Below are 24,388 nucleotides of genomic sequence, written 5' to 3' on the forward strand. Positions count from 1 at the left end.
GGTCACATAACGGGGAATATGCCCCGATCTCTATCAACGGGGACAGTGTGGAGAGAGTGTCCAGCTTCAAGTTTCTGGGCACTCACATTTCGGAGGACCTAACATGGTCCAATAACACTGCTGCGTTGGTCAAGAAGGCACAACAAAGACTGTTCTACTTAAAAACACTGAAAAAGTCTGGTCTACCCCAACAGCTGCTGACGACCTTCTACCGCTGCACCATAGAGAGCATCCTAACGCATGACATCCCTGTGTGGTACCTCAGCTGCACGGAGGCAGAAAGGAAAGCTCTACAGCGGGTAGTCCATAGAGCTCAGAGGGCCATCGGAACACAGCTACCAGACTTGGAGGGCATCTACAACACACGATGCCTCAGAAAAGCCACCAGCATCCACAAAGACTCTTCACACCCCTGCAACAGTCTGTTCGAACTCCTTCCATCGGGCAGACGATACAAGGCCTTCTATGCCCGCACCTCCAGACTCAGGAACAGCTTCATCCCCAGGGCCATAGCTGCTATGAACCGGTCCTGCTGAGCCGGATGGCCACAACGCATAGATCAACTTGCACTTTACCTTGTCCAAAACTGTTACAACTGTTTCGTTTCGTTGGGTTGCTGCTGTTTAAATTACCTAAATTATTGCATCGTATGGGAGGCGCATTCCCAATCTCGTTGTACCCCTGGGTACAATGAAATAAAGATATATTGTATTGTTAGTTTTACTGCAGATGCTGGAAACCTGAAATAAAATATGAAAAACCTACATTCAGGCAGCATATGTGGAAATGTTCAAGTTTCCAGTTTTAATCAAGTGTTCCAGATCCAAAACATTGGTTTCCCTTTTCACAAATGCTTCCTGGCCTAAGGGTTTCCAGCATTTTTTGCTTTTAGATGTTAAAGTTTTTATTTGTATTTACATTTTAAGTCACTGTTTTAAACATTTGTTTACAAATTAGACCACTTGAATACAGGATTTCACACATGCATTAACACACAAGTGGATGCATAGCCTGTGTTCTTATTACAATCTACTTACGATCTGATCAGTATGTAGCCTTATTTTCAAGATGGCCACAGCCTCTTGAGATTTCACTGAGAATATTAAAGCAAAAAATGCCGATGTAGGAGGCTCCAGATTCTAAGATGCCTTGATGACACACATCATATACATTTATCTTGTTTCTCCTTCCCCAATTCAATTACCATTACTCCTCCAATGAATCAGTGCAATGAGATATTAAGATACTGAAGATTGTAGGTTTCAAGCACTTCTTCATTGACATAAAACCACCAAAAATGCAAATACTTTGAACAAAAGATGACTGATATTGTATGCAGTCAAGTACAATCTTTAAAATTTGGCCAAAGAAATGTATAAAACAGAAATATTACTAAAAGATAGACAACTTTGCAATATCTTGTATTAATAACCAAATTGGATAGGTAGTTATGTTTCATATTCAATTTCTCAAACTCTGACATGTTACTTAACTTGAAAATCAAAACCCACCAAAGATGATTTGATGAGCTGACAGAACCTGTCCCGATGAATACAAATTGATGCAGAGTTAATATTGCAGGCTGAAATCCCTTTGTTAGAATGTCTTAAAACAGAAACATTAACTCCATTGCCCATCCTACAGATGCTGTCTGACCTGCTGATTTTCCAGTATTTCCCTTTTTTATTTTATATTTCCAGTATCTGCAGTTTGACCGAGTCAGAGACACACAGTGTGGAACCTTTGGCCCAACTTACCCATGTGGACGAACATGTCCCATCTACATTAGTCTCACCTGCCTGCATTTGGCCCATATTCCACAAAACCTATTCTATCCAGGTGCCTGTCCAAATGTTTTTTTTAATCTTGTGATAGCTCCTGCCTCAACTACCTCCTCTAGCAGTTCATACCATATACCAAACACCCTCAGGTTCCTAATAGATTTTTCCCACATCACCTTAACCCTATGTCCTCTGGTTCTTGATTCCCTTCTCTGGGTAAAATACTCAGTGCATTTACCATATCTATTCCTCTCATGATCATTTACAACTCTATTAGATCACCTTTCATCCTCCTGTGATCCAAGTAATAAAGTCCTAGCCTGCTCAACCTCTCCCTATAGCTCAGGTCCTCAAATCCTGGCAACATCCTCGTAAATCTGCTCTGCAACATTTCCAGCATGACAACACCTTTCCCATAACAGAATGATCAAAACTGAACAATATTCCAAATGTGGTCCCACCAATGTCTTATACAACTGTAACATGAGCCATCGGCTCACATTATTTAACTTGACCAGATGAAAACAGACTATCCTTCTTTTCAAAACCTTGATGCATCAATTTTTCCTCAGAGTGGTTCCCATGGGAATAATGCACATTAAGGTGGATTAGCATAGTTTAGACTGTAACCCTTTGAAACTGAATTGTTTCTACTGTAAAATCACAGGGCTGAATAAATGTAATCAAGCTATAAGCACAAGCATATGGACTGGATTAAAATCTTGTACTTGGGTAGACTCAGGCCCAAAAATTGCATCTCGGTACCTCGTTCAAAACAAAAGCAGTTCACTGAATAAATGGGGCCGCCAATATATTTTTAGTATAATTAACTTTTGATTAGTTCTTTCAGTGAACGTTATCACCAACGGCACTAGAGCAATCAATATGCACAATGTGCATAATCTATTTTATTCTAATTACAAGGAATAAAAATACGGCATTTCATTAATTTTTGTAAATTCATAACTGAGAACATTTTACTCAACAACTACGTGTGTATTTTAATAGCCATCTTCATACAATATTATTTTCACACACTTAAAATGCTCTTCAAATTCACCAATTATGTCCAAAAAATCATAATAATACCAACAATAATGAGTCCTCCCATAAAGAGGCAGATAAAGCATTATTTCTCCAGGGAGTAGAACAACACAATTTTGCAAAAAAAATACACCAGTTGGGAAAATTAAATAAGAGTTATGTCTTATATAAAATGATGAATAAAAATCCTTCTGGACCACACAATTCCACTGTGGCACATACAATGTGATGATTTAAAAAATATTTAATGGCCAGCATAATAACCAAGGAAGACACAACCAAGTATTTTATCTAATCAATACCAAATGTTAAGGTAATGCAGCATAATATATTTTTGTTGTGTCCTCGTTTTTCCCAGATGAAATAACTTTTCCGAGTCCCCGGAAGAAAAGTACCTTCTTTCATCAGTTCTTAAATATTATTCAAACTTCAAGGTATTGAAAGGAGTATGAACAGGAACATCTTAACCATCTTTGTAATTTATTAATTTGGATGAGATAGCTGGTATTTTGTAGTAACTCAATAATTAATCAATTGCAATAGATTGTGACTTGAAATTGGATCTGCACTTAATATAATTTATAGGAAAAGGGCACGATTATTTAACGTGATGTGTCTTCCTCTGACAGAGGAGGATGAAAAGAAAGATCTGAAAGTTATCATCAATTTCTATCATTAATACTAACAGGATGTACTCTTCTGCTGTGGATCCCACCACTAGCCACATCTTTACCCCTTTCCACTGAGACCATTCCCACCGCAATTCCCTGGTGTACTCGCCCCTTCCCACCCAAACCAACCCCTCCCCAGGTATTTTTCCCTGCAACTGCAGGAGATGTAACATCAGTCCCTATACCTCCTCCCTCAACTCTGTCCAAGGACCCTGACATTCTTTTCAGGTGAGGCAGAGGTTCACCTGCACCTCCTCCAACCTCATCCATTGTATCCGCTGTTCCAGGTGTGGGCTCCTTTATAATCAGCGAGACCGAGTGATGGCTCGAGGATCATTTTGCTGAACACCTCCGCTCACTCCACCTGAACCTATCCAATCTCCCGGTTGCTAAACACTTTAACTCCCCCTCCCATTCCCACACTGACCTTTCTGCCCTGGGTCTCCTCCATTGTCAGAGTGAGGCCCAGTGCAAATTGGAGGAAGAGCATCTCATATTCCGCTTGGGTAACATGCACCCCAGCAGTATGAATATTGACCTCCAATCCCTCACCTTCTCCTATCTAACAATGATCTATTCTACATTTTCCTTGATCTCATCTCTTTTGATGTCTTGTTGTGTCACATTCTGCTTCCTTATCACTGTATCTCCCTCTCCCCTGACTTTAAGATGTCACCCATTCCTATTCAGAGATGCTGCCTGTCCCACTAAGTTACCCCAGCATTTTGTGTCAATCTTCGGTGTAAGCCAGCATCTGCAGTTCCTTCCTACACATGTACTCTTCTGCTAATCGTTCCAACTTCACCATTCCAATACCAATTAAAATAAACTCTTCATCTATTTGGCAAGCTACCAAAATCCAATGGTAAAAATATGAAACTGATAATTACACTGATAAAATAAATGTTTCAATTAAACATTTTAGTTTAACTGCTTGGGCAAGGGAACCATCCTAAAATAAATAAACATCACAAATGCATTCACAAAAATTGTATTTTCTCAAAAGATAGGACGATCAAATTGTCTGAAGCAAAAGGCATACCTTTTTTTTCCTGTTCAGGATCACTTTAAATTCCATTTCTTTGAAAGAACAGATCCAGAAATGCTGGCCATGGATCAATATCGATGGTCCTTGTGTCTGTGATTTCAATAAAAACAGAAAATGTTTAGTTCAAAACTGGGTAGGATGCATAGAAAAAAAAGTCTTTAAGTAAGACCAGTGTATACTCGTTTTCTCATATGGAAGTAATCACTCTCCTTGCATGGGATAATTTCTCCCATACAAAAAAAGTACCACACAGTCATTATTTTATATTATGGTTCTGTACATTGAAATATAATAGACTGAAATAAGGAACAAATATAGATGCTAAAACAATTACATAATAATAATAATTAGAAATCCACAGAGAAAGGCAACCTAAATCTTCAGCAATAACTCAGTTAAGATTCAATTAACAAAATGTCCCTCAGGTTATTCAAGAGGATTCTGATTGAAATAGATTGTAATGCAGACATCAGGAACGTCACTCACTGTAAGCAATCAGTTGAACATTGCTGCATTTGGAGCTCCATGTGGTCCCTAATTACAATTGTTACTGGGGATTATGCTTCATTGTTACCTCGGGTATGTTTTTTAAAAATTGATTGTATATATTGGCTGCTGATGAAGCATCTTGGAGATTACCATGAAGCATCTCAAAGATTATTAGAAATGTGTAGATTGTGCTGCTTGAAAACAAAACTTGCAAGGCTACATCTGGCTAAAGTGTCATAATATTTCCATAATGGCATGGTGTATTTTTACCAACTGCCTGCTCAGGACAGAGGATTGGCTTCCATCCACAGTTACCCAAACCTGCAGAGAAATGTCACAGACTCGTACCATGCTGTTTTGTAAATTGATGAAGCGATTCCTATTGTTGCATATAGAAACATAATGAGGAATAGGATCAGTCCAAAAAAAAGGCAGATTGACACAAAGTGCTGGAGTAACTCAGCAGGTCAGGCAACATCTTTGGAGAAAAAGGACGGATGATGTTTTGGTTTGGAATCCTTCTTCAAAAAAAAGGCAACTGTTCATTTTCTCCAAAAATGCTTAATCGGCCACTTTTAAAAATATATAATCAACTCCCTTAGGTGGAGTATTGGGTAGAATTCACCCAAATTTCTATGTGGATGCAAATTCTTCTCAACTCATTACAATTTGGAATGTATCCATGAAACTAACATTTCCGGTTTTGTCCAAGTACCACTGCCCGGGGCCATGTATTCACTTGGTGTCCCGTCTCCCAAAGGAATTTTGGAAAGAAGTGTAGGATATGGAATATTTAGGGGCTAATTCCAATTTTTGAGTTTGATTAAACTTGATATAGATTAGTTGAGATCAGCTCAAATTATTTACCTTAATCCACAAATTAAAAATAAACACAGCAGAAAGCAAAATAACAAAAGGACACAAAGTGCAGGTCAGGCAGCATCTCTGGAGAACATGGATAGGTGACATGTTTGGTCGAGGCCCTTCTTGACCTTGCCACCTATCCATGTTCTCCAGAGATTCTGCCTTACCTGCTGAGTTACACCTGCACTTTGTGTCCTTTGGTGTACTAACCAGCATCTGCAGATCCTTGTTTCCACAGAAACAAAAATGACTCCAGCTGCAAATAATCACATTTTAATTATACAATCTACTCTTCTTCGGTGTCAGCCACTGCTTCCGGGTGTCAGATTTGGCCAGTGCATTGCACATTTGCAGCCAAGTCAGGAAGACATGTGATCAAGACTGGCTACAGAGTTTAATACACATCTTGGCTGGTATTCCAGTGCAGTCCTTAAAGAGTGCTGAACCATCGTATGTGTATTGTTTCAGAGGAATTTAAACACCAAGGGTTTAAACACTCCAGGATTCGATCGAAGATCCCTTGGGTCGAGTTCACAGGGGAAGGTATTCCTAACATCCAAGCAAATATAAATCTTTCATTCAGCAGCACAACACCACATGACTGTTGGCAACTTACTATGTGCATTATGCCCATTCTAAATCCCCAAGTGCTCATTTCTGTCCAATTCATACACCGAAAAGCTTGTAGGTGGCGAACAATATAATTCTGCCACATTCATGTAGGCATCCAAGCTTCGGAAAATCTCTCAGTTTTAACTTTAGCTTTCCTCCAAATAAGGAACAATATGCATAATATAGTTACAATATATTTTTGCACCTGCAAGATTATTGACCCTTGCACTTAGATTGTTTCTGAGAAAGTGTAAAATAATAATTACTGGTATCCATAATGATTAAAGAATTTGCAAGAATACGATATTACAAAAAAATCATCTTATTTCATCAATATATTTTGATGTTGAATCACCAATAGCTAAGCTCGCTAATCCACAAAAAAAGTTAACTTGATAATAATCAGAAAAAAAATCATTTGATTTTTGCATTTTCCAATAACTGTGTTTAAATTCTGAAGCAGTGAAATCATATCATTTTCAGGCATTATGTCCAAACTGGATTTTTTACAGTTGGGGTGATTGAATTGATTGAATTTAAGTTGATGATAAGTAGATTTTGTTTAATTTTTTTTCAAATGTCATTGCTTCAAGGCTTTGTAATGCCAGCATTAACAAGACACACCTGTCAGAATATTACTGAAACTTCCCAGTTATTCCAAATTTTTGAAAGAATCTCAAACACATTTGCTACAATCTAAGTCAGTAATAATCATTAGGCCAAGAAAGTTAGGTTAGTTTAATTTATTGTCACGTGTACCGATGTACAGTGAAAAGCTTTTTTTTTTTGCATGCTATCCAGTCAGCGGAAAGATATACATGATTACAATCGAGCTGTCCACAGTGTTCAGATACAGGATAAAGGGAATAATTTTTAGTGCAAGTTAAAGTCCAGTAAAGTCAAATTAAAGATCTGAGGATCTCCAATGAGGCAGATGGTAGCCCAGGACTGCTCTCTAGTTGGCGATAGGATGGGTCAGTTGCCTGAAGACAGCTGGGAAGAAACTGTCCCTGAATCTGGAGGTATGCATTTTCACATTCACTCAAAATGTCACCTATCCACAAGTCTGAAGAAGGTCCCCGACCCGAAACGTGACATATCTGAGTCTGAAGAAGGGCCCCGACCCAAATCATCACATATCCGTGATCTCCAGAGAAGCTGCCTGACCCACCGAGTTATTCCAGCACTTTATATTTTTTTGTAAACCAGCATCTGCAGTTTCTTGGATCGCCAATAACTCATACTTTACCCGAGTTGTCTTCAACCCAATGGTATGAACATTGAATTTTCCATTTTCAGATAATACACATTTCTTGTGTCACCACTCCCCCTCCCCAAATTCTGAACTACCCCCAGTCCTCCATTTATGGCCCCTTTCTTAAACCACACTTACTTTCAGCTTCCTCCCTCCCCATCACCTACTTCCTTCCACCTCCACCTACCGCACATATATTTCACCCACCGGACACGCTTTGTCACATCTGGCTCTGGTACCACCTGCCCTTCTCTCCTCTTCTCCTCGAAACATTCCCATTGTCACTCCTTCCCATCGATTCATTCCCTCCCTCCTTCCCATCGATTCCCCCCCCATCGATCTCCCCCATCGATCCCCTCTACCCCCAGCCAAACAATCACCTGTCTGTCTCACCATTCCACCTCTCCTCTTTATACTGGCTATCTTCCCTTTCAGTCCTGGTGCAAGGTTTCAACCCAATACATCCACAATTCCTCCTGCCCTCCACCCCACAGATGCTGCTCAACCCATTGAGTACTCCAGCAGATGGTTTTTTCTACGATAAACTTAATTGCTCTCAAGGGAAGCTCCATACGTGGCAGCTTCACAGTTTATTATCTTAGGCCTCTCATTTTGATAACCTACCATTAAACCTATGTATCCACTGGATTCATTTGCTTGCTCTTGTTTCTTTGTAGACAAATGGAGGGGTTGGGGGGGGGGGGGGTGGGGGGGGTGGGGGGTGGGGGGGGGTGGGGGGGGTGGGGGGTGGGGGGGGGGTGGGGGTGGGGGTGGGGGTGGGGGGGGGGTGGGGGGGGTGGGGGTGGGTGGGGGGGGGTGGGGGGGTGGGGGGGTGGGGGGTGGGGGGGTGGGGGGGGTGGGGGGGGGTGGGGGGGGGGGGGTGGGGGGTGGGGGGGGGGGTGGGGGTGGGGGGTGGGGGTGGGGGGTGGGGGTGGGGGGTGGGGGGGGGTGGGGGGGGGGGTGGGGGGGGGTGGGGGGGGGAGGGGAGGGAGGAATTAACCATTGTAGGAGCTAATTGTATAAATAAATAGGATAACTTCATCTTTTATTCTTTACCAAGAAAGAAATATTGAAATGGAATCGGCCATTCCTTCCAAGATGTATTCAAGAGAGAGTTAGATATTGCTCAGGGCTAACAGAATCAAGGGATATGGGGAGAAAGCAGGAACGGGGTTTTGGATGATCATCCATTACCATATTAAATGGCAGTTCTGGCTCAAAGGTGCTGGCTCCTGCACATATTTTCTATGTTTCTATGTTTCTTTAATACAAAATGAAGGTCAGGGATGGTGCCTTTAAAATCAGGCCAGGATGATTGATCTGGAATTTAATCAAGATAAATAACCTTGCTCCAGATATCAATTAAATAGCATATAACCAAGGCACTAATCAGAAAAAGTAAACGTGCACCTGCGCCTCAACATTTTAGGCAACAGTTTGCAGCACAGACTTTAATAACTAATAAATCACAATTTTCAAAAATGTTTAGATACAGAGGAATTCTCCCACATAGTTAACTTTGGCTAAAACTACAGGGTAGAACTAAACATTTTGGTAGTAAACTGGTTGAGCTGTTGTTTCACAGTCCCAGAAAACTCGGTTCGGCCCCGATCTCAGATGCTGTCTGTGCAAAGTTTGTATGTTCTCCCTGTGACCACTTGGGTTTCCTCCATGTTTCCGGTTCCCTCCCACATCTCAAAGATGTGCGGGTTTGCAGGTTAATTGGACTTCGTAAATTGCTCCAAGTGTGCAGGAAGTGGATGAGAAAATAGGATAACATAGAAGTAGTGTGAACCAATCATGAATGGTAGGCAAGGAGTCATTGGGCAGAATGACCAGTTTCCAAGCTGTATCTCTCAACTAAACTAAAACTACAGAGATATTTGAGATTTTCTTCATCATAAGAGGTATTCAAAATTTTAATTGAAATGTTCAAGCACATACCAAAGTATGGAAAGAATGAGTTATAACTAAAGTCAAAACACTATTTTTATCTTTTTTTAATTTAAAATAAATAAAATGTGCATGAGTGACAAAAATACAATCACCCAGTATTTATACTTTACTTTAACTCTAAGCTGTAGTTTGTCATCCATGCACATTTTCTATATTTTAAAATAAGGTCATTCAAATCCCTGGACTGTGAATTCATTTCTGGCACGTAGAAAGATTCTAGTTTATAAACCCTGCGAAAGAAATCTATCTTGATATAGATAGAAAATAAAGATTTTGAATGAAGTCTAGTCAGTATCATTGGTTCAGTTGTCAGCACAAGAATGATTGTTTGCTGTGCTGTCTACCAGTCTGCTAATTAAGATTAAAAAAACCCAGATCTTGCTTACATATGTTCTGACAAGTTTTCTCGTAATAAATCGATGTCATTATCCTCTTGGGACATTTTATATCCTGTTCAGCTGATCGCTCAATGAAGCTAGGCAGCCATATCCTTCTGAAATCTTCCAAATATTGAAGTGACACAAAGTTTCATGACAGACATTAAAATTATCACTGCTTTTCTGTCTCAAGTTTCATAAATGGACCAGATTGATGACCAATTGGTAAAACTATTGGATTGACCTGTTACACGTTTATAATGCAGAGCCTTTTATAAAGGTTGAACACATCTGAAAATAGATAATTACCTCACAGGAAGCAGGTTGATAAATTTATGTGTACTTTAAATGAAAAAAATGCACTTACAAATCAAGGAAAGGAAAGGAAAGAGTATCTCAAACACATCTTTGATAATGAAAAAAACATACCTCACACTTAAACCAACTGTATTCCTGTGATCAAACATGTGAAGGAAGTGTGACTTACCTTGAATTAAATAATTAGTGAATCAGTAAATTAAATAATTGCATTCAGCTGATCATGCTCTCCCGATTCTTTCTTGGAGCCAACCAATTAGTCCCACTTTCCTGCTTGTTTCTCACTAGTAAACACTCCCCCTTTAAATGTGTATCCAATTTGGTTTAGTATTTAATTGAATCTATTTGACGAACGACTTACATTTGCGCCATACCAATTGCAAACTCAATTCATTCCAAATCTAGCACTGTGATCACTGTTGTAACATGGGCAATGTGACAAGTAATCAGTGTACTGCAAACTCTCACAAGCAACAATGTGATTAAAAACAGATGATCTATTGTACCATATTGATTGTAGACCAAATATTAACTAATACACCAAATATGACTTCCTGTCCTTCATTAACATTTTCCCATTGGATCCTCCACATTTGAGCTGGGCAATAACTTGGACCTTGTTATGACTCTTTGTTGAAAAATCTGGTCCTTCAAAGATCAGCACTCCCTCAGCATGGTAAGGATTTGAATCTTGGTCATTTCTGCTCAGATCTCTGGAGGGGCATTTGAGTTTACGTTTATTCCGCAATTATTCCAGGACAAATATGACCAGCTGTTGGTGGGAGCTCAGATCACCCTGTCAGCATGTGCATTCCAAAACCTGAGAACATCCATTATGTATCCAATTAGCTAGCTCTCCGGTGATAACATGCAATCTAACCTTCCAAAGTAATCTACCATGCAAATCCATATCAAAGGCTATGTTGACGTCCATAGAGACTACATCTACTAACCTGCCCTTGGTTAGATTTTAGACTTTAGAAATAGTGTGGAAATAGGCCCTTTGGCCCATCGGGTCCATGCTGACAACAATCACCGCATACACTCACACTTTCCAACACACTAGGAACAATTTACAATTTTTACCAAAGCCAATTAACCTACAAATCTGCACATCTTTGCAGTGTGGGATGAAACCGGAGCACCTGAAGGAAATCCAAGAGAACGTGCAAATGCCAAACAAACAGAACCTGTAGTCAGGATCGAACTCAGGTCTCTGGCACTTTAAGGCATCAACTCTATCGCTGCGCCACTGTGCGGCCCTATTGGTTATTTCTTCGAAAAACTCAAAGAAATTTGGAAGACTCGATCGCCAATGCTGACTATTCCTAATCAAACCCCGTCTTCCCAAAGATAGACACAAAGTGCTGGAGTAACACAGCAGGTCAGGCAGCATCGCTGGAGAAAGAAAAATAAAGGTGATGTTTCAGGACAACCCCGTCTTCAGACTGCTTAAAAAAACTCCATCAAATTTGTGAAACACGATCGCCCATGAATACTCCTAATCAACCCATCTTCTGAAAAATGCCTATTCATCTTTTCTCTCAATATCCCCCACAATAACCTACCTACTACCACAAATGTCATGCTTACAAGTCTATAGTTTTCAGCTTATTATTCTTTACCCACTTATTATTTCTAGCTGGTGAAGATGATTATTATGTTTTTATCATGTACTAGTGGCCCTCTGCTTTCTGACTTCATGCCTCTTTGCCGCACTGCATCATAATCCCCTCTCAAATCAAATTTCTTCTATTTAGCAAACCCTCTGGCAAGTCACAACATTTAATAGAATCAACCCAATCTCACCAAGCTTTGGGTTTAAAGCTTTTCCTCTTTCAATCAACTGCGATGTTTTTAAATTTAAATTTATAAGTTGTAGCATTATAAAGTGGTTACAATCATTCTGCTCTGTTAGAAGCAAGATTTGGGATCAGTCCTTAATCTGCTGGTGCCCAAAGACTGCTAATTTAAATCATTTTACACCGATCCACCTGGTCTTTGAAGATAGTTAACAGCATTTTATCTTCTTTCAGTCCATATTGGGATAATACAACTTGACAGCAGATGTTGGAAAGATGAATTCATGCCTCCCATGATTTCGCAAACACTATTTCAAAGATTGGGACAACAGTCATTCTAAGCCAAATTGCCTGCAAGTAACTTTTCATATCATGCAAAAGGTAGTTTTCAGATCGCATTTGAATGTCATAGAGTCATACAGTGTGGAAACATGCTCTTTGGCCCAATTTTTCCAGGCCGACCAACATGTCCCAACCCTACTAGTCCCACCTGCCTGCCTTTGACCCATATCCCTCTGACCCTATCCTATCCATGATGTAGCAATTTCCTTCCAGTGACGTTTCCAATTGGTACAATTCAAAGCCCAGAAATAGTACATGGGACCTTTGATATGGTACCAATGAAATGCTGTTTGGAAATAAACTCAATAACATTCAAAATAAGCCAAACAGTGTGTTGCTGATTAATTTGCTTGGATAATCAGGGGAAAGTATGCTCTTATAAATAGAAAGGGAACCAACTGGAAAAAAGTATTAGTAGGAAGGAACCACAGATGCTGGTCTGAACCGTAGACACAAAAAGCTGGATAACTCAGTGGGACAGACAGCATCTCTGGAGAGAAGGAATGGGTGACATTTCGGGTCAAGACCCTTCTTCAGACTAGTCACTCATTCCTTCTCTCCATAGATGCTGCCTGCCAGCTTTTTGTGTCTATCTTGGGGAAAATTATTAGCAAGTGTAAGAGAATTGTTTATCCCATCCCCTTTCTTTTTCTTGGTTTGGGTGAAACAAACAATTCAAAACTGAGGTAGCTATTTTTAAATTGGTAAAATATATAATTGGCGAGCTCACACAGCAGATGGTATGTATTGTACCGATAATAAAATGGCTTTCCTCAGTTTGCAAACTAGATGTTTTTCTCAATAATACATACTTTCAGATTAGAGGTTATCAATTTATGTAGAGTGCATTTTACTCAGCTCTGTGCTGAGCCATGACCGAAAAAGACCTTATCAGCGAATGAATTTAAACTCATTCAATGCATGGTCTTTAAGACAACTATTAATAGCATTGTCAATGACTTAGCCACCAACAAGGAATGCAGGATGGTCCAAATGTCCAGGTCCCATGATGTTATTTAAATTGTCAACCAATGTACACCAACACCTGATTCTGAAACATGCAATGTTCCATGTAGAATGGTTCCAATCACTCTAGGAGACAAAGTGCACCATCTCTGAAGAAGTAGGATAGGTAATATTTTGGGTAGAGAGCCTTCTTCAGACTTACAATCACTTTACCATGTTCTAATTTATATGTCTAAATCTGAAAACTTAAATCAAGTTTCTAGTGTATGTACAGGCACCATACTCTAATTCCTTCAATTAATAAGTGTATCTATTCAGCAAACCATACTGCAGGCTGTCTATAGTCCAATGTTTGGTGAAAAGTGGAAATAAACTTAAAAAGAGTACTGACAGAGGATACACATTCCAGTCCCTTGTCCAACCACATGTTAGAGATTGACTCTACCAATGTCATATTTCGGCAATCAAACATGTTTCCAGGGTAATCATCATGTGGATGATTTAAAAGTTATGAGTGTAATTGTTTTTCAACATCCTTCTGTTATCACTGCACAGGATACCATAACTGTCACAAAATTAGGCTCGTGGTTTTGCATTTTAATTCCTTCCCAACATTTAATATTTAACAGATCACAACCAGCTATTAACTGACAAACTCGACACATCCAGAGACAGGAAAAGGTGTTTAATAATCATTCTTTGTTATGGATATGTTCATAAGTTATAGGAGCAGAATTAGGCCATTTGGCCCATCAAGTCTACTCGGCCATATAATCATAGCTGATCTATCTTTCTCTCTCAATCCCATTCTCCTGCCTTCTCCCCATAACCACTGACACCTGTACTAATCGAGAATCTGACAATCTTTGCCTTCAAAATATCCATTGACTTGGCCTCCAGTCTTCTGATTCACTACCCTCTGATGAAAGAAATTCCTGCTCATCTCTTTTCTAATGGTACATCCTTTTATTCTGAGGTTATGGCCCCTGGTCCTAGACTCTCCCACTGGTGGATATATTTAAACTTACACATTCTAATGTTTGGTTCAAAAAAAATATTAATTTAGACATTTTTTCTTTGCCAGTTGTGAATATACACCGATGAGCCAAAACATTATGACCACCGACAGGTGAAGTGAATAACATTGATTATCATGTTACAATGGCATCTGTCAAGGGGTGGGATATATTAGACAGCAAGTGAACAGTCAGTTCTTGAAGTTGACGTATTGGATGCAGGAGAAATGGGCAGGAGTAAAGTCCTGAGCGACTTTGACAAGGGCCAAATTGTTATGGCCAGATGACTGGGTCAGAGCATCTCTGAAACGGCAAGGCTTGTGGGGTGCTCCCGATCAGCAGTGGTGAGTACCTTTGGTGCCAGATACCACAGGTCACCTTCAGGGGTCCTGTAGAGTCCATGCCTCGGCAGGTCGGCACTGTTTTGGCGGCACACAGAGGACCACCAGCATATTAGGCAGGTGGTCATAATGTTTTGGCTCATCAGTGTAACTGTTAGTGTGATTCTCCCAAAAAAAGCAGCGGGTATAGTTCTTTAAGTTTGTTTTTAACATGGCTTTTAAAACAAATTGGTTATATAAAGTATAAATGAATAAATTCCAATAATTGTAAGACTATTTTCATTGCTTTTTCATAATTAATGTTACAAATAAATATATATATGCAATTACATATCAGCAACATTTTGGTTATACTGCTTTTCATTGAACAGACATGATTTTAAAAAGTAATAATTTTGAAAAGATTTATTTAATATAAAACCAGCTTTCACTCATGCATTACTTTTAAGGCCCAATGAGCATTAATGTTTGTTTAATATCCAAGCTCCATATTGCTTGCTAATTATACTAATTAGAACGCTGCTTGTGAATGGAATAGGACTTCAATAAGATTAAATCTATTGTGGGAATTGATAAGATGCAAATATTAGCATTAAATGTGACAGCAAGAATTAATCTGATAAAACCTATTTGTAAACTGAAGAAATGTTTTGTGGATAATAACATTAATTTCCATTTATGTCAAAACAAAAATAACTATGGGCTGATGTAATGAATATACAAACCTGACAGTGACAAATATTCACTTCTACTTTAGAGGGAAGGTTTTCTGTTGAGAGCACCATTATTAGTATTATAATTTGCTGCAGTAATGGAAAGAACCTTTCACTGATGTCAGCTCAGAATAGGAGCAATACTCATGAAAAAGACATGGAAACTCTAACAACATAACCTCTAAAAACTCCCTTCATTCAAGAGTGGCTCTGATTACCATAGAGATGTTACACCAGCGTTCTAATCTTGGCTGCAGCCACCTGTCTCTAGTTTTATGGAAGGGGAACAAAACATGAAAAATGAAATAAATTGCTGATCACTAAAAACTGCTGGCTGTACAACTTGTAGGAGACAATATATTAAAACTAATTTTCAGCTACATCTCTATTTCACACTTGATTAATATATTTCATTTACAAAATGGAGAAGCAGTAGTATTTAAATTTCCAATGAACAAACTGTACTTCCACAAGTATTACTTCAACATGCAACCACAGGTTTGTATAATCATTCCATCAGCCTCGTAGCTACTTTTGTTTTGACATCAATGAAAATTAATGTTATTATCCACAAAACATTTCTTCAGTTTATCAATAGGTCTTATCAGATTAATCCTTGTTATCACATTTATTCCCAATGACAAATTCAGAAATGTCCTAATCTTGCCAGGTCAATATTTAAAAATATCAGCACCTAGCGAACATCTGCCTTTCCAAGGGATTCACTGCCTCTTTCATAAGGAAGCTAATAACATCAACAAACCACACTACCTTGGCCATTCTCTCTCTTTGCTATTACTATCAGAAAGCAGGTTCGCATGCCTGAGAACTGATACCTCCAGGTTCAAGAACAGCTTCTTCATTGGGTTATTGAACCACCCTGCGCAATCCTATCCACAGCTCCACCTCAATAACAAGCCACTTCGGACTTTGCACCATGATCCCTGCTCTATGTACTTAGTTTTTTGCACTATCATGGTCTAGTTTACTCAGAATATCTCATGATTTATTGTATATTTATTGTTGTTGTTGTTGCGTCTTATGTGCCTGTACATCTGCAGTAATGCCTCTACTTCTGGTTAGTTAATGCCAATAATTTCCTCCTCTGAACATCTACTAAATACCATGATATGTACAGAGTGCTTATTGTTAGGAGCATTACACTCTTTAAAAATATGATGTAGTTGTTTAGAGATACAGCGTGGAAGCAGGCCCTTTGGCCCACTGAGTCCACGCCGACCAGCGATCGCCCGTTCGCTGGTTCTATCCTCTACACTAGGAACAATTTACAGAAGCCAATTAACCTACAAATCTACAGATTTTTGGAATGTGGGAGGAAACCAGAGCACCCAGATAAAACCCACGTGGTCACAGGCAGGACATACAAGACTCCATACAGACAACATCCATAATCAGGATCAAACCCGGGTCTCTGGTGCTGTAAGGCAGCAACTCTACCGCTGTGCACTGTGATGTCGTTGTTCAACTTTTTTTTAAACAAAGTAGATTCATAACGTTCATTCAACTACTTTTCTATGATGAATTGTTGCAAACATACATGGTTCTGTTGTCTCACACTTTCTCTCTTATGATTTTTCAAATCTGATATCTAGGAGTGAATAAATTGAAGTTTTATCAATATGGTTTTTCATGGGTTGTTCATTACGTGTAGAGGGAGATAGTCAAATGGTTTATAGTTGATGTAAAAACATATACAAGAACCAACCTTCAAGCTGTCTTCCATTGAATGTATTGATTCTTACAAGATTCTCACAAGATCTTGCTGTATAAATCATCTGTCATGTATTAGCGTTGTATTAAAGGAATGAAACTAGATGTATTCCAATTTTCAGGGAGACTCCTGCACACATGCATGCACTGAGATTGATCGAACAAAGACAAGTTACATCTATGGTTCTGAATAATGAGTGGCTTTTCAACTACAACATCGTAAATACTGCAATGATTGCTCATTTCATACTTACTTTCCTATGCATTTTACTCCTTTCAATACTGGGTGGCAATGTGGCATTAGTTGTCATTTATTTTTGTTTCAATGTATTAAGTTTCCTTTCTGTATGTGTAATTATTTTACCCTGGCTTCTCTTTGACTTTCCTCGCAATCAGTTAACCTGGCTTCACTTCCATCTTGGGAACACCTTTAGCAATTTATTTTCTCATCAGGCCTTGTCTGTTCTGCTCTGCTAGAGTTGATTGATTCAATGATACTTTATTGTCACATGTACCTAGGTACAGTGAAATGCTTTGTTTTGCATACAACCCAGTAAAATTGTACAGTCGATTCAACCCAGGCAGTGCACAAGAGTCACCACATTTCTGGTGCCGACAAAGTTACAAAAATTCATGGAACATTCTGAACATTGGAATAGGTTGTTAGTGGTGCAGAGAGTACAAAGCTTTTTTAAATGTGAGATGGCGGGTTCAAGGTCTGCATGTTCCTGTTAAAATGCAGGGCAAAGCTAACAGGAGGAGGGAACCCTTGATAATGAAAGATATCGAGGCTCGGTTCAGAAAAACTGAGCGAAAGGTCAGATCCAAGCAGCTGGAATCAAGGGGATGTAGGATTATCATATCATATCATATCATATATATACAGCCGGAAACAGGCCTTTTCTGCCCACCAAGTCCGTGCCGCCCAGCGATCCCCGCACACTAACACTATCCTACACCTACTAGGGACAATTTTTACATTTTACCCAGCCAATTAACCTACATACCTGTACGTCTTTGGATTATTCTTAAGGAAATCAGAAAGGCTAAAAGGGGCATCAGATAGTTTTGGCAAAGAGGATAAAAGATACCCAAAGAGGTATAATTTTAAGGGAAAATGATTAAAATAGGGAGAGAACGGGATCCTTAAGGACCAAAGTGGATATTCAAGTATGGAGCTGCAGAAATTGGACAGTCCTCAATGAATATCTCTTCACTGTTTTTACTGTGGAGAAAGACATGGTCTAGTGAACTCAGCAAAGTTAATGGGGATATCTTGGGGATAGTCTGCATTACAGTAGAGGAGGTCTTAAAGTGTATGAAGGTAGATATATCTTCTGTATGAAGATAGATATATAGAGATATATAATACTGATCAGGTATATCGTAGAACACTGTTGGACGCCAGAGAAGAAATGGCAGAAACAAGAGCAGAGATCTGTGCATCATCGATAGACACTAGTATTTAGGATGGGAGAATTTAGGATGGATAATATTCTGCTTTTTTTTAAACGAAGGGCTGCAAAGAAAACTTAGGAACTATAGGCCAGAATGCATGGCATCTGTGGCAATTAAATTACTGGAAGGAATTCTGAGTGAAAACATAAGACAGGCATTTGGAAAGACTGGTTGATTAAGGACAGTCACCCTGGCCTTATGTGTGGGAAATTGTATCTCCTGAATTTGGTTGAGTTTGAGTAACCAAGATGAGGGCAGGATGATAAACATAGTCTATATGGATTTATTCACAAAATGCTGGAGTAACTCAGCAGGTCAGGCAGCATCTCGGGAGAGAAGGAATGGATGACGTTTCGGGTCGAGACCCTTCTTCAGACTGAAGAAGGGTCTCGACCCGAAACGTCACCCATTCCTTCTCTCCTGAGATGCTGCCTGACCTGCTGAGTTACTCCAGCATTTTGTGAATAAATCGATTTGTACCAGCATCTGCAGTTATTTTCTTATAGTCTATATGGAATTCAGCAAGGTTTTTGATAAGGTTCTACTTGGAGGGTTACTCTGGAAAGTTAGATCACAAGGAATTCAGGCAGAGTTAATTAATTGGATATGTAATTTGCTTCATGAAAGGAAGCAGAGGATGAAGTTGTTCAGTCGGGTGCACCATGACTAGTGGTGTGCCCTGGGGTATTGGACCCATTGCTATTTGTCAACTATACTCATGATTTGGATGAGGTTACACGAGGCATGGTTAGTAAGATTGCAGATAACGTTGAAATAGGTAGCATAGGAGGCAGTGAACAAGTTATCAAGAATTACAGTGGGACATTAATTTGCTGAAAAAATGAGCCAGGGAATGGCAAATAGAATTTTAATCCAGATAAGTGCGAGTGTTGCATTTTGGAAAATCGAACCAGGGTACAAGTTCCACAGTGAATAGTAGGACTCTGGCAAATATTGTGGAAATACTGCATTGGTTGTTGCTTGCTTTGAGAGACTTATGGTTGTTTGATGATTTTGATGACTCTCGGACAATCCTTGATCAGACTTGCTGGCTTTACCTTGATCGGATTTTGCTGGCTTTACCTTGCACTAAACATTATTCCCTTGTCATGTATCGAAACACTGTAAATAGATCAATTGTAATCATATATTGGCTTTCTGCTGACTGGTTAGCATGCAACAAAAAGCTTTTCACTGTACCTCAGTACACGTGCCAATAAACTAAACTGAACTGGATGTGGAAGTCATCATAATGATGAAGGAAGACACAAAGTGCTGGAGTAACTCAACACTTGGTGTCATTTTCTTTTTGTAAATCAGCCTCTGCAGTTCATTGTGTCTTCATAATAATGAAGGATTTCATTATTGCAGCATGTTTCTTTTTTCACTCACAGAACTGAGCACCACAAAGTATAACAATCCCTTACTGAAGCTAATTAGTTCGAGACAATTGCAAAATGTGGATTGTGGTAGAAAGATTACAGAGCAGAACGTTAAACTTTATTACAGTTATAATATAAATATCAAGCATGGTACAATAAAACCTGCTTGAATTAAGTGTATGGGAATTAAGTGCCTATGTAATTTATAATATACTAGAACAAGTGGACCCATCGGGCCCATTCCTCATAGGATTTCCATTGTGACTTGGGAAAATCGCGATTCTTCTTTAAAATAAATTGTTAAAATTTTTTTTTAAAATAAATCTCAATGAAATAAATATGCTATGTAAAATAAAGAGGCCGAGATGGATCCGAGATCTTTTCCAAAAATGGGCGGCCGGGCGGGGAGGGCCATGGGCGGGCATGGGGGGACAGGGAAGGGGAGAGGGTGCCACTCACCTCGGCCTCATGGCGCCAGCGCTGCAGCCAGAGCGAGCAGTGGACCCAAAGCCTCTCCCGCATTGGTCTAGCACCCTCACCCTCCCACCCCACTCAGCCTTTCTTTAAAATAAATTGCTTTAAAAAGAAATGAAATTAATGTCATGGAAATAAAGATCCTATGTAAATTAAAGAGGGCGAGTGGGAGGTTGCAGCCAATCAATGGACTCCACATGGGGGTGAATGGCAGGAGCAAATCAGGACTTGCCGGCGAGCAATCAGAGTGGAGGGCGTCAGTGCTCCCCCCACGTGGGAGCCGGACCAATTGGGCGTCTAGCGGGAGGTCAGAGCCAGTCAATGGGCCCCACGTGGGGGTGAACGGCAGGAGCAAATCAGGATGCGCCGGCGACCAATCAGAGCAGGGAACTCCCCCCCACGTTGGACCCAGACCAATTGGGCGTCGAGCGTGTGGTCGGAGCTGAATACAAATTGGCAACCCTCCCCCAACTGCTCACACGCCGGTGCTGAAAACAACATGGCAACCCTCCCCCAATTGTGGACGCATCGCAGCTGAACACAAAATTGCAGCCCTCCCCCAACTGCGCACGCGCTGATCCGGCGGACAACCGTTGGGCCCAAAGCACTCCTGCATTGGTGTAGCATCCTCCCCTCCCCAACTCCCCCTTCCCCTCCCCAACTCCCCCCTTCCCCTCCCCAACTCCCCCTCCCCCACACTCGCCCCCTCCAACCCCTCAACCACCCTCCTCCCCTCAACCACCCTCCTCCCCTCACTCCCCTTAACCACACCCTCCTCACCCACTACATCCCCCCTTCCCTCCCCCCCACTCACCCACTCCATCCCACCTCCGCCCTCTTCCACTCCACACCCCCTCCCACTCCATCCCCCTCCCCCCACTCACCCACTCCATCCCCCCTCCCTCACCCCCCACTCACCCACTCCATCCCCCCCTCCCTCCCCCACTAACTCCTTCCTCCCCTCACCCACTTCATCCCCCTTCCCTGCCCCCCACTCACCCACTCCCTCCCCCACTCACCGATCCATGAACCGGTTGGCGGCGAAAGCCACATACCTGTGCCCCATGCATGCAGCGCTGATCACCGGTGAGCGGTGGGGAACGGCGGCGACGGCAAATCCTACCAATGCATGCACCCATTTGCGGGCGGGGAACGTCCCCCGGGACCTGGCCTGTGCGTTCAGCGCTATTCGCTGGCAAGCTGCGTGGAACGACGGAGAGCGGGGATGCAGCGCTGATCGGTGGCTGGTGATGGCAAACTTGTTAGACCTTCTGCCGCTGCCCCTGGCGCTGCACTGCACTACGGGAGGAAGGTCAGGTGCGAGGCAGGCCGGGACGGGCGCCGGTCCTCCCGCTGGTCCTCCGGGGGTGGGGGGGGGGGGTGCAGCGCATTTGTTAAAGCTCTCATTGGTTAAAGTCAGGCTCCCCCCCTTCCTCATTGGCCAACACTCGTGTGGATCCCATTGTGATGTCACACGCTGAATATGACAAGAAATCCGTTTGAAAGGTAACTTTTAAACTTTAAAATGTCTCTAACTTTAAAAATATAAGACCAATTTGAACAATAATTGTTATAAAGGGTCCCCAGGACAATGGTGATTAATGTGGTGCTAAAATTGTGGCATGTTCTTGTACTGTTTTGGCTGTAGTTCAATCACCAAATCTCAGATACACGCGCTGAATATGGTAAGAAATTGGTTTAAAAGGGTGTTTTTAAACTTTAAAATCTCTCAAACTTTAAAAATGTAAGACCAATTTAAATGAAACTTGTTAATGGTCGCCAGGACACTGGTGATTAAGGTGGTGCTAAAATTGTGGCGCTATTGTTTACTGTTTTGGCTGTAGTTCCATAACTAAATCTCAGACATATATATATACATATATATATTCACAAGATCAGGGCTTTAGTTATGAAAATAAATATATATATATATATATATATATATATATATATATATATAAAGATAAGTCAAGCAGAATAATGAATGCTGACTTAAGTGCAATAGAATAAAAACTCGTGTCTTCTCCCATATTGAATGGTCAGGAATTATGGAGAGAAGGCAGGAGAATGGGTTTAGCAAGGAGAGATAGGTATCATTGAATGGTGGAGTAGACTTGATGGGCCGAATGGCTTAATTCTGTTCCTATCATTTATGAACATATATATTTATTTGTGTGAATAATATTCACTAATATTAGTATGTGGAACATTGAGATAAGCTTTTCACTGTATCAATAAACATGTGTCGATAAACTAATCTAAAATACCTTAAAAATGTAAGTTAGAAATCAGAATTTTTTCCAATTTAGAAATTAAGTGGCTCAACAAAACTAAAGTTAGGAGTATCAAAACAGTTTGCTTTGATCTGATCAGAGAGCTCCGATTGTAGCAATAAGTATCCCAGTCATGTGTAGAAATATAAGGAAATAAATACTTGCCTGGAAATTAACCCGTTATCTGTGTAGGTAGATAAATAATTTAAACGAGTTCAGCACCTTCAATGGATTGACATGTTAACAATATCTAATAGTACAAAGCACAATACCAAGACGCTGACAATAAAACCTCACCGTTAACCTTTCCTTGGATGAATAAAAGACAAACCTCTTACGGTAATAGGTTTTATTTTGATATATGGAAAGAAAGATATTGCTCTACCTCTTATATTGCAAAGTGTCACCTCTTTGACCAAACTCTTGCTTAGCTGGTTGTATAGAGTTCATATAATTTTTTTTCAATAATATCTCCTGAGACTACTCAAACACAAATTGCATGTTAAAACTGATTTTGTAGTTTCAGTGATTTGCACAAATAAAAATGTAATGAATAACTTGGTGCAGTTTTAAATTCAGTTGCTGTTCCAGTAAAGCATTTTGGTATTCTCATCGCATTTAGTTTGCCCAAAGACCATTTTGAATCTCAAAGCATTACTCTGGTTGAATTTTGGTTCAGACAAATCACATCCTGGAGGTAATGGAGCATAAAAAAAGCAGGAATCAGAAATACTCATTAATAGTTGATGAAAACAGAAAAAATATGACTTACTTTTCTAAAATACTTCTCTCTGAATTTTGGGGAAAAATATATTTAGAAATCTCCACAGAGCGTCAGGAAGTATGTATTTGTTGCACCTTTTTATATAATGGGTTAGTAGGTTAGAGATTAAATAGCTAGATGAAGTATTAAAAATATTTCACAGATTTCTCATCTTTTGTCGTGGGTACTTCTTTTACTGGTAAATATGGCTAACAATTAATTGTTAATTTTAACTGCAATTGTTGGTTCATTTGAATTCAATATCACTTGAAATTTGTGTCTTGATTGTCACTTAAATAAAGAGAATGGAACTCAATTGCTTTTGTTGGAATTGAGTGCAGGTCATGTTGAATTTGGAAAAATGTATTGCTCCTGAGCTTTCTGGAGCAAAAAAAAATTTGAAGGGATAAATTATTTTCTATCACTTCAGTTGGTGGTTCCATTGACCCTTATACTATTGGCAGGCTTTCACAATCAATCAAACATTTCTAACCTTTGGATGCAAAAGGAAACTTTTGTAACTCCCACAATTTTGTAGCAGTTTAGACTTTACTTTCAACTTCAGAGATGCAGCCAGAAACAGGGCCTTTGGCCACTAGGGACAATTTGTTCGAAGCCGATTAACCTACAAACTTGCTCATCTTTGGAGTGTGGGAGGAAACCGGAGCACCCAGAGAAACCCACGCAGTCACAGGGAGAACAGACAAACTCT

The 24,388-nt window shown here is 40.1% G+C and overlaps 1 protein-coding gene across 16 annotated transcripts in view; it reads right to left on the reverse strand.

Annotated features, from left to right (window-relative positions):
• tenm4 (teneurin transmembrane protein 4) overlaps positions 1 to 24,388 on the reverse strand; it is a 1,451,267-nt gene that overhangs the window by 902,709 nt on the left and 524,170 nt on the right. For all 16 annotated transcript variants that reach the window (XM_078402642.1, XM_078402641.1, XM_078402643.1 and 13 more), the window contains one exon: positions 4,539 to 4,634. The gene's annotated coding sequence lies outside the window, so the exon portion shown is untranslated. The remainder of the gene's footprint in view (positions 1 to 4,538; positions 4,635 to 24,388) is intronic.

This window comes from Rhinoraja longicauda, chromosome 7, assembly GCF_053455715.1.
Source record: "Rhinoraja longicauda isolate Sanriku21f chromosome 7, sRhiLon1.1, whole genome shotgun sequence".
Lineage (NCBI taxonomy): Eukaryota > Metazoa > Chordata > Chondrichthyes > Rajiformes > Arhynchobatidae > Rhinoraja > Rhinoraja longicauda.